General features: G+C 48.2%; 1 protein-coding gene across 1 annotated transcript in view; it reads right to left on the bottom strand.

Annotated features, from left to right (window-relative positions):
* GNG4 (G protein subunit gamma 4) overlaps positions 1-14,540 on the bottom strand; it is a 60,273-nt gene that overhangs the window by 31,351 nt on the left and 14,382 nt on the right. Inside the window, exon 2 of the mRNA XM_061198463.1 lies at positions 6,010-6,120. The gene's annotated coding sequence lies outside the window, so the exon portion shown is untranslated. The remainder of the gene's footprint in view (positions 1-6,009; positions 6,121-14,540) is intronic.

Genomic DNA, 14,540 nt, shown 5'->3' with positions numbered 1-14,540 from the left:
GGTCCCAGAGTCACCTTAGCACCCCCACGGCCATAAGTAATACCTTGATATTTGTACAGTGCTTTGTTAGTAATAAATCATTTTCATATACATTTGTTCACTCACTCCTCTAGCAGCCCTGAAAGTTGGCAAAATAGACTGAGTTTTGTTTTACAAGTAAAGAAAGTGCAAAACTCACGAGAAATGAAGCCAAGAGTCAAAGGTCCCACAGCCAAAATCTGTGGACCCAGAACGCAAACGCAAAGTGTTGCAGCCTAGCTGAGGGTTCTTTCCACTGTCTCACATGGTGTCCTCTAGCCGGCTACACTGCAAAGTGCAAGTTTCCCCTGAATGAGCTTGCTTTATTATTCTTTTCTTTTAATTAATTTATTTATTTGGCCACGCCATGCAGCATGTTGGATCTTAGTTCCCTGACCAGGGATCCAACCCACGCCCCCTGCAGTGGAAGCAGGGAGTCTTAACCACTGGACCACCAGGGAAGTCCCGCTTTATTATTCATTTTAATTTGCTGTCGTTCCAAAACGTTTACAGACTTTATGTTGGGAGTTCGTTTTTAAACAAGAATATATACACACACATACACACCTATCCCAAGCATAGATTTGTTTTTCTAGAAGGGGGAAGAAATTCTTCCTGACCCAACATGTCATTCTGCCTGAAGACCCCTGTGATGCTAACTGCTCCACAGCAAAGCACATGCCGTAGATTACCGTTACCGCATCTAACGAGAAAGTACCCAGAGGAGGTCTACTCGGGCTAGCCCGAGAGCTGGGGGTTTTCAGCAGCGCACAGCGAGGCGGCAGGAGGCTAGGCCGGTCCCGTGGTGGGCAGGCCACACTCTGGCTTTTCTCATTCACACTGACTCTGTGGCCCAGATGAGGCCTGATGGCAACTTCATCTGTCCACAGGCAATGTTCGAAAAATAAAACTTTCTTCTTCTAAGACAGAGCAGCCACCAAAACCAGAGTGTAACAGGTGTGTGTTCCTACCTTGGCTGGGAACTTTTATTTCCCAGGAAGGGAAGGAGAAGCATGAGTAGTTGAGGATTTTGAAACCCGGGGGGGCAGCCTCCCACCCCCGCACTCTACCGAGATGCGCGTGCAATTCTGCATGTGTGTTCAGGGCTGTGTCCCTGTGTGCCCACGTGCCTGATGGGCATGCCCTCTGCCGGCCTGTGTGCGCGGGGCGGTCCCTCTGTGCACGTGTGTGTGTACGTGTCCCTGTGTCCACACAAAAGGAGGGAGAAGATGCAGGCTATTTCCCAAGCCTCCTCAGCCTGACCGACAAGTGAAAAAGGACCCTGAGATCACTGTCCTCAGATTCAGATCGTCCAGCCCCGTTCCTGAATCCACCCCTCGCTTCCCTCATCACTGACTTGGGGGCTTCAGGAGTTGGGGAAGTGGAGGGGTGGCAGGGACCAGGGCGGCCTCGTGAGAGGAAGCTGAGCCCGGGGTCAGCAGGAGTGAAGAAAGGAAGATGTGGGGGAAGGGCAGAGGAGGGGAGCGGGCTCTGAACTGCATGTGGGTGTGTGAGTGTGTGGGTGTGTGTTTGTGTGAGTGTGTATAAGTGAGGGTGGGTGTTAGTGCGTGTGTGGGTGTGAGGATGGGTGTGTGACAGTGTGCGTGAGTGAGGGTGTGTGTTAGTGTGTGAGTGAGGGTGGGTGTGTGTGTGTGGGTGTGAGGGTGGGTGTGTGACAGTGTGTGTGAGTGAGGGTGTGTTAGTGTGTGTGTGAGGGTGGGTGTGAGTGTGTGTGTGTGTGTGAGTGAGGGTGGGAGTGTGTGTGTGAGTTAGGGTGTGTGTGAGAGTGTGTGTGAGGGTGTGTGTTAGTGTGTGTGTGAGTGAGGGTGGGTGTGAGCGTATAGAAAACCGTTACAGCAGAACCGGATCCCCGTCCGCCCCCCTGGAACCGCCCTCTCCCTCCCCGCGGCCCCGGGACTGGCCCTGACCCCCCTCCGCCGCTTTCTCATCCTTCCCCGGGTCACAGAGAAAGGGCACATTTCCAACCCTCTCTTCAACACAGAGCGAGAAGTCTGGCCAAATGCTTAATATCGGACAACGAGCCTTTTCCGTTTCGTGTCCGAGAGATAAAACAAGCAGGTGGGGTGGCCCCAGCACCTGGCGCCGCGCGTCTTCTCCCTCCGGCGTCCCCTCCGTGGGCCCCTCCGCCTCCCCGCTCTCCCCACCGGGTCCCCCTCCAGACCGCGTCCGCCCACAGCCAGGAGGGCTCCGCTCCCGGGCCCCGGTGTCCTCACCCCCTTCCTCCTCCTCAGCCTCAAAGCCCCGGGGCCTCCACAGTGTCCGCCAGACCACAGCCCCGCATCGTCATCACTCTCCCAAGACTTGCCTTCTTCCCTCTGTCCCCAAAACCCAGCACTTTCAATCTAACTCCTTCCCCTCCCAGCCCCCTCGGAAGGGCTGCTGGAGAAACGCCCCCAAAAGCTGGGGACTGGTGCCCACAGACATGAGAGGCCAGCCTGAGCGGGTCCTCAAGGCAGCCTGGCGACCTCAGCCCATGCCCATCACCCCTCCCTTTGCCCTCCTGACCACTTCAATCTCCATCACCTCCTCACCAGCTCTGTCCTCTCGCCCTTGGAAGGCGACCTCCGCGTCCACGGAAGAGAGGAAAAGCCGTTCGGGCAGAACCTCCTTGACTCCAGCTCCACCTCTTACGGTTGCTCGGCGTCCACACGCATCCTGCCCTCCATCCGTGCCTCTGCATCAGGACCCGCTGCGGGCCCTCCCCACGGCTGCCCCCTTCCCTGCTGCCCCTGAGAGCAGAGCCCACCTTCTGCTCCAGGGGCCCATGACGCCACACGCCTGTTTCCCACCTCCCTTGCAGAAGGACGAGAGCACATGAGCCCGTCCTAATCAAGGCGACATGCGGGGAAATCTGCAGGGCACTTGTAGGAAAGGTTTTTCTTCCTAGTCAAAGCCCGCCAGGAGAAGCCCCAGTCTTTGGCTGGCTTCACTGAGAGTTGCCATAGTGATGTTGGGGAATGGACCCAGGGCAAAGGCAGGAGACTCATGGAGAAACAGATCCAGAGCCCTGAGATGCATGGATCCCGGACACTCCACTTTGGGCCCCTGATACTGACAGAATATATTCCTCACAGTCTAGGCCACATTTCTTGGGCCATCTGTCACTTGCAGCTGAAAGCATCTCCTTACCCAAGCCTGATACCTCACCTGTGGTGGACCTGTCCCCTCCTTGGGGCTCTGCCCTGCCACTCACCCCTCTTTCTCCTGTAACATCAGTGTCTCTGGGTGCCTTCTTTCTCAGCACATAAAAATACATTTATGTCTTTCTCATCATCTCAAAACAAACAACAACAACACAACATAAAACCCTCCCTTTCCCCCCATTTCCACTCTTGCTCAGGAAGGAGGTGGAGAGGTTAACTACAGATGCACATAGAAGGGCCCCCTAAGTAACTAAACGTGGAGATGCTAAAAATAAGGATGCAAAGCACTGTCCCCAGTACAGGGATGACAAGTCTGCCCACCTCACCCCCCTGCTCTGCTGCCCCTGGGCTCGCTGACCCCATTTATAGGATGTCACTCTTGTTGCCGTCAGTGACTTATAAACCACTTCACACGTGCATGTTTCTGTTCTTTCTCCAAGTGGCCGGTAAGGTTTCTCAAGCATGCATACCCAGAACCCAGACTGTGGCGTCGCAGACCAGAACCCGTATTTCACAACCTCCCGAGGTGGTTCTGGCACGTCCCAGAGGTGGAGAACCACGGCTGGCTGTAAATCGTTTCCACTCCGTTGTTCCTGTATGTCCATCAGATCACTTTGGAAGGTGTTCGTGTACCTTCAGGACTCTTTAATCAGTCCTTTACAAATTTTAATGGGCATATGAATCCCTGGGGATCTGGTTAAATGCAGATTTTTTGATTAAATGAGTTGGGGTTTGGTCCAAGATTTTGCATTTCTAACAAGCCCCCAGTTGCTGCTGGTCCGGGGACCACAATTTGAGTAGCAAGGCTCTGAATCACCAAACGTTAATATTGGAAGGGACCTCAGAGGTCCAGGTCCTACCCCTTTATTTTTCGAATTTTCAAGGAGGTTAAAGAACTTAATTTTGCAGAGATCTTTAATGGAAGTGGAAGGAAGCATTTCTGCGATGCTGCCCGGGCTGGTCACCCCTCCTCAGCCTGGCGGGGCCTTCAGGGCACTAAGAGGCCTTTACTCATGCACTTGGGCTAGCCTGCTCTCCCAGGACACACTCACCCCTCGAGTGATCCTAACCCAGCCTAACTTGGGCATAAAATGGCAGGGAGGATTCCCCCACCCCCTGTGGTAGGCAAGATAACCCAGGGACATAGTTGGCCGTGGAGAAGGAAATGGCTTTTGTCAAATGGAGCTAAAGGCAACTGAGCCTTTTAAAGATATGACCCCATGGGAAGGTCTCTGAGGGCCTCCCTCCCCTACCTGGTCAGGCACCTCTTAGGTTCCACGTCTCTGCCCTTTCAAGACTGTAACTGAGAAGGACCCTATGGGGCCTTCCCGGGACAGACCCCTCCCCTATATCCTCCACTTTAACTCCTCTCTGAAGCACCTAGATAACAGTATCTGATGCACATTCCTGAGGTGTTTTGTAGATCCTAAAACCCCCACCAAATGGAAGAAATTAACTACCTGACGACCATGAGCATGAAGCCCCCAGACCTACTGGGGCCTGAGGTTTGATAATGTGACACTGTCCTGTGACCTCACCGTCCGTCAATCAGAGAATTGTGTATGAGCTGATCACATACCCTGGGACTCCCCTCTCTCACTCAGCCTTTAAAATGCTTTCCTGAAACCCATCAGGGAGTTCCGGTGTTTTGAGCACTAGCTGCCCTGGACTCCTTGGTTGACGCCCTGCAAAAAACGCTGCACTTTCCTTCACCACCACCCGGTGTCAGCAGATTGGCTTTACTGTGGGCGGGAGAGTGGACCTAAGTCTGGTTGGGTAACAAGACTACCCAGACACCATACCTCTACGTGAACACATGGATGTCTCTCTCCATATATGTATGTGTGCATGTACACCCCCCTTGACCCAAGAAGAAACGTGGAGGTAGGGAAGAATGGAGATGGAATGAAGCTGAACATGAATACTGGCTACCGGTGGACCACTAACTTGACCCTTGGCTTTTTAGAAGACAAGGCAGAGGAAGGGAAAACGAGCCAACTACTCAGGTGACTGGCTCTGTCACCTCGGTGGTCAGACATCGTTCTCCTCGGGCACACGGGATGCACCCACACAGACAGCTTTCCCAGGGAGGTTGTGACGGGCTGCATCCTGTGGTGTGTAACTGGGTAAACTCAGAGTCGGGGGCGGGGCAGTGCAAGGTGGTTCAATCCCCAGTGCTGCCGATCTGACCTGACTCGGGATACAGTGTTTAGAATTTCTGGATGAGTGGATGTCATCGTGCCTTTTCAGCCATCCTCCCTAACACGACTTATCTCCACAAGCCCTTGATATGTGTCGGTTGGCAAGAGTGCTGCAGTCTGTCTCTCTGGGAAATGCCTGAAAAACAGCTGTTGCCAGTGAGCATAGCCCTCTAGGCCTAAAGGGACCAAGCAGCTTAGACTGCAAGGTAGGCTGGGTGGGAGTGTGGGTTGACCCTCACCCCCTTTGTCACAGCGAGGTGCTGAACAAGGGTGCTTGCCTGAGTGACATCTCTGTTCCTAGTGGGGATAGCACACAGCTTGATTTCCCAGCCAAGGCCAGCAACCCATGGAGATGGCTTGGTTCTCCTCCTAATGCTCCCCCAGGAGGGGGCACATCCACTAGCATGAGGGATAATGTGAGGAGGGGGGTAAAACAGGCTTCATGAGGGCCCTACATCTGGGATGATGACAACTGCTAGAAGAAGAAAGTGATGGTGTGAGGACCTGGCCACCCATCAAGGAGCCTGACAGCCCAGCGTCACCCCAGGCCCACACACGCACTGCTGGCAGAGACACCTGCTCTCCAGAGAGACCCTGCTCTTGGACAGGGTACGTTACCTCCTCACCTGCTGAGAGATGGCACAGAGACAGGCCTGGGCAGGGGACGGGCTGGCGGCAGCGGCAGCTGACAGTCGTCAGATGAGAGGCTGAGTCAGGGCTCCCGCTTTGAGGCTCACCTGGAAGCACAACCAGAGATGGGTCACCAGTTGTGGCAGAAGCCAGGCGTCTCCCAGACAGCCCCAGCTCCCTCCGTGCCCTGCCCTCAAGTTCAGCAGCTGTCTCTCCTGTATCAGACCGCAGGGGAGACGGTGAGCTAGAGGCAGAAAGAGAAGGCCCCGATCTGACAAAGGGCACAGGGGAACATCTGGAGGCCACAGGCCACCTGGGGCCTCCCGTACCTGCACGCTGCCCTCCCCCACCCCCGCTCGCCCTCCCCACTCCAGCCAGACTTCTGCCAAACAGGAACAGTTTAGATGTTTTCTTTCTTCTTATGAAGAGATATGTCCATTGTAGAAAAATGTGAGTATAGAGAAAATTACAGCAAAGAAAATAAAGACAGATTATAATGCATTTTTTAAAAATTTATTTATTTTATTTATTTATTTTTGGCTGCTTGGGTCTTCGCTGCTGCGCGCGGGCTTTCTCTAGTTGCGGCGAGCGGGGGCCACTCTTCGTTGCGGTGCGCGGGCTTCTCATTGCGGTGGCTTCTCTTGTTGCGGAGCACGTGCTCTAGGCGCCCGGGCTTCAGGAGTTGTGGCTCGCGGGCTCTGGAGCGCAGGCTCAGTAGTTGTGGCGCACGGGCTTATTTGCTCCGTGGCATGTGGGATCTTCCCAGACCAGGGCTCGAACCCGTGTCCCCTGCATCGGCAGGCGGATTCTTAACCACTGCGCCACCAGGGAAGCCCTATAATGCATTTTGCCAGAGACAATTCTGGTTAACATGTTAATGCTTATTATTCTCACACATACTAGGAATAACCTGATTCCAACCAGAGGACATTTAGAAGAGATGATTTGATTAGATGGCTTTAAAGCAGGGGACTCTCCATGGAGAGACAATTAGCCCCGCCAACTCCCTCCCCCAGAAAGGCTGACTCTGGAACAATGGGCTCCCTCCCCCGGGGGCTCCTAGCATCCTGCCCTAGAGCATCCATCTCCCAGGATCCTAGTGAACTTGGACCAAAAACAAAGGCCAGACAGGAATGGACTGACAGTGCTGTTTACTCCCCCAGCTAGAGGGGCATCCAAATGCGCTTTGGTTTGAGGTCGTTTGGGCCTGTTGTATGGCTTCACAAACACCCATGCCTGCTGTTTCCAAAGTGATTGTTTCTTCCTGTCACAGTAATTTGTTGCATCTGGATGCTTCCCATCCCCCCAAATTGTTAGACTTTTATGGAGTTTTATTCTCATCTCCTTCCCTGTTTTGTTTTCTCATCCTCTGCTATTAGAAAACTCTTTTTGAACTATAATTTGAAAAGATACACGCACCCCAATGTTCACTGAAGCACTAGTTACAATAGCCAAGACATGGAAACAATCTAAATGTCCATCGACAGATGAATGGATAAAGAAGATGTGGTAGGACTTCCCTGGCCGTCCAGTGGTTAAGACTCCGAGCTTCCAATGCGGTGGGTGCATGTTCGATCCCTGGTTGGGGAGCTAAGATCCCACATGCTGCACAGCATGGCCAAAAAAACAAAACAAAACAAAAAAGATGTGGTACATATACAATGGAATACTTCTCAGCCACAAAAAAGAATGAAATAATGCCACGTGCAGCAACATGGATGGACCTAGAGATTACCATACTAAGTGAAATAAGTCAGAAAGAGAAAGACAAATCCCATGAGATCACTTACATGCGGTATTTAAAATATTACACAAATGAACTTTTCTACAAAGCAGAAACAGACTCACAGACATACAGAACAGACTTGTGGTTGCCAAGGGGGAGGGTTGCGGGAGGGATGGATTGGGAGTTTGGGATTAGCAGATGCAAACTATTATCTATAGGATGGAGAAACAACAAGGTCCTACTGTATAGCACAGGAAACTATGTTCAATACGCTGTGATAAACCATAATGGAAAAGAACATATACATGTATACGTAAATCATTTTGCTGTACAGCAGCAATTAACACAACATTGTAAATCAACTATACTTCAATAAAATAAATTTAAAAAAAGAAAACCCTTTTTGGCCTATTCCCTTGTTTTTCACTTTCCTATTAATGCTCTCAAAACCCACTTCATTCTCTGTTTTCAAGTATGTGGTTTTCCAAGTGGCATGGGATCTCGACTGCTGGTTGGTCTTAGCCAACTGAGGGGGCCCATTGGGGTCCTAACTGGAGAAGCCAAGGGGGGTCCAGCAGGTCCTCCACCAGGAGTCCCCATGCGTTAACTTCAATTTTATATTAACTGAAACAGCCTGTTTGTGGCCTATCAAACCTACACTGCACATCTGCTTTAAAGAAAAGGGCACACTGACCAGAAGTAAAGAATGCCCATGTTAAAAATAAAGATTAAATGCCTCCCTTCCTGGGACACCAATGCTGGGACTCCTTCGATGATAAGACTGCCTTCCCAGGTGCCAAGGCCATGCTGACTCACTGTGTATGCGCTGGTCTGTTTTTTCTGAAAGCTTGAAGGAATGTATCCCCGACTTGTTTAATGTTCTTTGTTCTGACAAGATATAAAACTGTGCTGAAAACCATGCTTCTCTGGAGCAGTTCCTCAGAATTATCTGAGATGCTGTCTTCCAGGCTAGTCTTCAGTTTGGCTCCAATCAAACTCTTTTCTATGCCTATTATAGATTGTTTATTGATTATTTTCATCGACATGGCCAACGAACTAGACTTGCCCCAGCATCTCTTGCAGGTAGGTGGGGCCTTGTGAGTCTTCTCACCAGTGGAAACTGGGTGGAAATGCAGAGCGCCACTTCCTGCCTGGGCCTGAACAAACTGTGTGTGTATGCCTCCACACTCGTTCCCCACCCCATAATCTGGACCGTGGACATGTCTGCGATCAGCCAGGGCAGGCAAGCACAGGGCCTCGGGCAGTGGTTCCCCAAGCGCCGTCCCTGGGCCAGCAGCACCAGCATCACCTGGGAGCTTGTCGGGAATGCAAATTCTCAAGCCCCACTTGGACCTGCTGAGTAAAGACGCTGGGAGTGGGAGGTGGTTTAACCAGCCCTTCACGGGGTTGGGATGCTCAGGAGAGACTAAGAACTACAGTCCCGGGGCAGGACAGAGAAACAACGTGTAAGGAGCCTGTATCTCTGAAATGCACTTACAGCTGAGCTGCCCTGTCCACCTGCGCTGCTTGCCTCTGGGCTCGGAGGTGATGGAGAGAAATATTTCCGTGCATTTTATGTCACCGTCTTTCTGGGGCTCTCTGTCACAGCAGCTGTGCATCTCCCTAACCAATACAGTGTTTCAACAGAGGTCTGTAGACTGCTAGGGAAACACTGTGGCCTTGAAAATACTTTTAAGTCTTGAAACAAAAGTACTAACTTAATGCTGAGAACTATAAAACATTAATAAAGGAAACTGAAGATGATTCAAAGAAATGGAAAGATATCCCATGCTCTAGGATTGGAAGAATTCATGTTGCTAAAATGGCCATACTACCCAGAGCAATCTACAGATTTAATGCGATCCCTATTAAATTACCCATGACATTTTTTCACAGAACTAGAACAAATAATCCTAAAATTTATATGGAACCATAAAAGACCCAGAATTGCCAAAGCAATACTGAGGAAAAAGAACAAAGCAGGATGGGACTTCCCTGGCAGTCCAGTGGTTAAGACTCAGCACTTCCAATGCAGGGGGCAGGAGGCATAACCCTCCCAGACTTCAGACAATACTACAAAGCTACAGTAATCAAAACAGCATGGTATTGGCACAAAAACAGACATATGGATCAACGGAACAGAATACAGAGACCAGAAATGAACTTACACACCTACAGTCAATTAATCTTTAATAAAGGAGGCAAGAATATACAGTGGGGAAAAGACAGTCTCTTCGGCAAGTGGTGCTGGGAAAGTTGGACAGCTGCACGTAAATCAATGAAGTTAGAACACACCCTCTCACCATGCACAGAAATAAACTCAAAATGGCTGAAAGACTTAAATATGAGACATGATACCATAAAATTCCTAGAAGAGAACATAGGCAAAACATTCTCTGACATAAATCGTACCAATGTTTTCTTAGGTCAGTCTCCCAAGGCGATAGAAATAAAAGCAAAAATAAACAAATGGGACCTAATCAAACTTAAGCTTTTGCACAGCAAAGGAAACCATAAACAAAATGAAAAGACAACCTACGGAATGAGAGAAAATATTTGCAAAGGATGTAACTGACAAGGGCTCAATTTCCAAAATACACAAACAGCTCATACAACTCAATAACAAAAAAGCCAAACAACCTAATCGAAAAATGGGCAGAAGACCTAAATAGACATTTCTCTAAAGAAGACATACAGATGGCCAGTAGGCATATGAAAAGATGCTCATAGTCACTAATTATTAGAGAAATGCAAATCAAAACTACAATGAGGTACTACCTCACACCAGTCAGAATGGCCATCGCTAAAAAGTCTACAAATGATAAATGTTGGAGAGGGTGTGGAGAAGAGAGAACCCTCTTGCACTGTTGGTGGGAATGTAAATTGGTGCAGCCACTGTGGAAAACAGTATGGAGGTTCCTCAAAAAACTAAAAATAGAGTTGCCATATGAGCCAGCAATCCCACTCCTGGGAATATATCCAGACAAAACTACAATTCAAAAAGATACACGCACCCCTATGTTCACAGCAGCACTATTCACAACAGCCAAGACATGGAAACAACCTAAATGTCCATCGACAGATGAATGGATAAAGAAGATGTGGTACATATATACAATGGAATATTACTCAGCCATAAAAAAGAATGACATAATACCATTTGCAACAACATGAATGAACCTAGAGATTATCATACTAAGCGAAGTAAGTCAGAAAGAGAAAGACAAATACCATATGATATCACTTACATGTGGAATCTAAAATATGACACAAATGAACTTATCTACAAAACAGAAACAGACTCACAGACTTAGAGAACAGACTTGTGGTTGCCAAGGGGGGGGGAGGGAAGGATTGGGAGTTTGGGATTAGCAGATGCAAACTGTTATATATAGAATGGATAAAGAACAAGGTCCTACTGTATAGCACAGGGAATTATATTCAATATCCTGTGATAAACCATAATGGAAAATAATATGAAAAAGAATATATATCTGTATAACTGAGTCACTTTGCTGTACAGTGGAAATTAACACAACCTTGTAAATCAACTGTACTTTGACAAAAATTTCTTTTAAAAAGTACTAACTTAAATTCTATTTGGAAAACCCAATACAATACAATCCTTGCATCAATTATAGCAAGGATTCCACCTTGGGAAGCTGTGTTCACGTTTGGGTTTAACACTTCTGGGCACAGACTGGTGGGGTGGGCCTGCTGAGCCCCACGTGTCCCCAGGAAAAAATCACCTCATTCGAGAGAGAGCCCAACAATAGCCCTGAATTAATAGCCATGCCTTGGGCTGGAGCCACAATTTCTGGTCCTGTCTTCACGCAGATTTCCTCTCTGGTCCAATCCCCATAGGTGAACGGAGCTACATGTAGAACTTTGTCACGCTGAAATCCCACAAGTGACACTGCTTCTGGCAGGAAAACTGGGGACAGGTTCTCCTGGCATTCAGAGTGGTCATCTAGGGTCCCTCTTTCCCAGCTTTAGGAGAAAGGGTTTGGAATTGTCACAAAGATTTCACACACTGAGTTCACATTTTGGAGTGTCCCCCTCCACCCCACCCAGTAATGCAGGTCACATTCGCTTCGAAACAAAGGCTCTAAAAGGGAGGGAGATACTAATTCACCCAAAGAGTCATAACTGCTGCGGCGGCAAAGGCTGCAGACTTCCTCTATGTACAGATGGAAGCACAAAGTGGTGTTTTAACCTCACTTGACAAACTTTGCTCTTTCCCAGTCATCCTGGGATGGAGTTGAAAGTCCCAACCCCTGAGGGGAGTGGCAGAGAATCATGTGTTGTCACACATACAGACCACTCTGGCTCCGTGTCTGTGGTGGGAACACGGTCCCCTTGGTCCCCTGGTCAGGGGCATGGCCATCCCCGCTCCTGTTTGAGCCACTTTGCAAATTAAATACAGTGATAGTCAAGCTTGATGCATTTTACAATCTGAGTCTCAATTACTCAGTTTACATCTTGACTGCCTGATAGCATCTGCCTGATCTAATAACATCTAATCACACTGATGCTAACCAGGTACAGGGGTAAGAAGCATTCAGCATGGCGTGTACTGGAGTGGACTTGAGAGACAAAGGATCCTTAGGAAGAGCACACTAAGTCTGAACAATGCTGGAGCCTGCTGGTCGCCAGTCACCCAGTGACTGCCCTTATCTGGTCCCTACTAAGGCCAAGAAAATTAGAGAAGGTTGGCAGACCAGCTGTGATATTAAAGGGCATTTGACAAGTTGGCGCAGAATAAAAAAGAGATCCATCTTCCCTGTGATCCTCCACCCCAGACACTCCCTAAGTATTTCTTTGGCATTGCAAATGGAGTCCAAAGTCTTAATCGAGAGGAACAAGCATTAAAAAATCTAATAGTGCTCTGCTGCTTTTACATCAGCCCTCACAGAGTATGAAGCCAACTTTTTTCTGCCTGCTGGGTTACATATTCAAGTTAGTCAAGCTGGACCATGATGCTGAAGGAAGCTGAGTTGATGCAGAAGAGTTGGTGTCACAGCCAGAGATCTGAAGATGCTACACTGCTGGCTTTGAAGATGGGAGGGGGCCATGCCTCAAGGAATGCGTGCAGCCTCTAGAGGCTGGAAAAGGCAAGAAAATGGGTTTTCGCTTAGAGCCTCCTGGCAGGGTTGGTTTCTTCTGAAGACTCTCTCCTTGGCCTGCAGATGGCTGCCTTCTTGCTGTGTTCTCAGATGGTCTTCCCTCTGTGTGTGACAGTGCCCTAATTTCTTCATTTTATAAAAACGCCACAGGACCCGATTAATTACCTCTTTAAAGGTCTATCTCCAAATAAAGTCATTCTGAATTTGGTGGGAGACACAATTCAGCCCATAACATTCCACCCCCTGGATCCCCCAAAATTGATGTCCTTCTTACATGAAAGATAAATTCACCCCATCTCAACAGGCCAAAAGTCTTAATCTATTCCAGCATCAACTTGAAGTCCAAATTCTCATCTAAATATCATCTACATCAGGTATGGGTAAGACTTATGATTCATCTAGAGGCAAAAATTCATCTCCAGATGTGAACCTGTGAAACCAGACAAGTTATCTGCTTCCAAAATGCCACAGTGACAGGCATAGGATAGACATTCCCACTCTAAAAAGGAGAAATCAGAAAGAAGAGCGGGGTCATGGGGCCCAGGCAAGTCCTTTGAAAGAGAGCGTGATATACGTCAGACTACGTCGAATCTCATTTTGACATGACATTATTTCAACAGAAAAGCTACTTTTCCAAGTGGGAAGTGACTGACAGAAAAGGTGATACTTTTGAGTCTTCCATGTAATTTTTGATCAAGAAAAGGATAACTGCTGTCATATGTCCGCTCCTAGCACTATTCAAGAATGAATTTTCTATTAGCATTCTTAGGGCAAACCATTAATTTTCACATTCCTGGAGAATTCATCTTTTTTAAAAAAATAAGATGATTTTGTTACAAAGCATCCGGATGTTACTTTACATTGTGTGGGCATGCGCGCACGTGTGTGTGTCAATTATTTCTCAGATTTTTACTTCCTATGAGATTTTAGGAGTAAAACACATCAAATAAGATTTCTTTGTTGTCTTTGGCTCCATCACAGTTTTCCTCTCACCTTTAGCAACCTGTTATTTGTCTTGGTCAAGGGTGCTATTTACAAACAGGCTCCTGAACACCAGAAGAGGAGAACTGTTAGTAAATTGCAGCTCTTGGGAAAAGCCTGTAAAACATTGCTGACTTTCTTGAACCTGGGGAAGAACTGACCTTGAAAGTAGCTCCCAGGAGGGGTTTGGACAAATGTATAATGACATGTATCCACCATCACAGTATCATATAGAATAGTCTCACTGCCCTAAAAATCTTCTGAGGATTTGTCCAAACGCATAGAACGTACACCACCAAGAATAAACCCAAATGTCAACTGTGGGCTTTGGGTGATGATGATGTGTCAATGTATGTTCATCACTTGTAACAACTGTGCCTCATTTGTGGAGGATGCTGATTAGTGGGGAGGCTGTATGTATGTCGGGGTACCTGGGAATTCTGTACCTTGCGCTCAATTCTGCTGTGAACCTAAAACTGCTCTAAAAAAATAGTCTATTAAAAAAATTCCTCAGTGCTCTACCTAATCCCTGGCAACCACTTATCTTTTTACTGTCTCCATAACTTTGCCTTTTTCAGAATGTCATATAGTTGGAATCCTATAGTATATGAACTTTTCACACTGGCTTCTTTTATTTAGTAAAATGCATTTAAGAATCCTCCATGTCTTACAGATGGCCAACAGGCACACGAAA

The sequence above is a fragment of the Eubalaena glacialis genome, chromosome 1 (genome assembly GCF_028564815.1).
Source record: "Eubalaena glacialis isolate mEubGla1 chromosome 1, mEubGla1.1.hap2.+ XY, whole genome shotgun sequence".
NCBI lineage: Eukaryota > Metazoa > Chordata > Mammalia > Artiodactyla > Balaenidae > Eubalaena > Eubalaena glacialis.
Note: the sequence above shows the minus strand (reverse complement) of the source record. Positions and strands in the feature narration are given on the sequence as shown.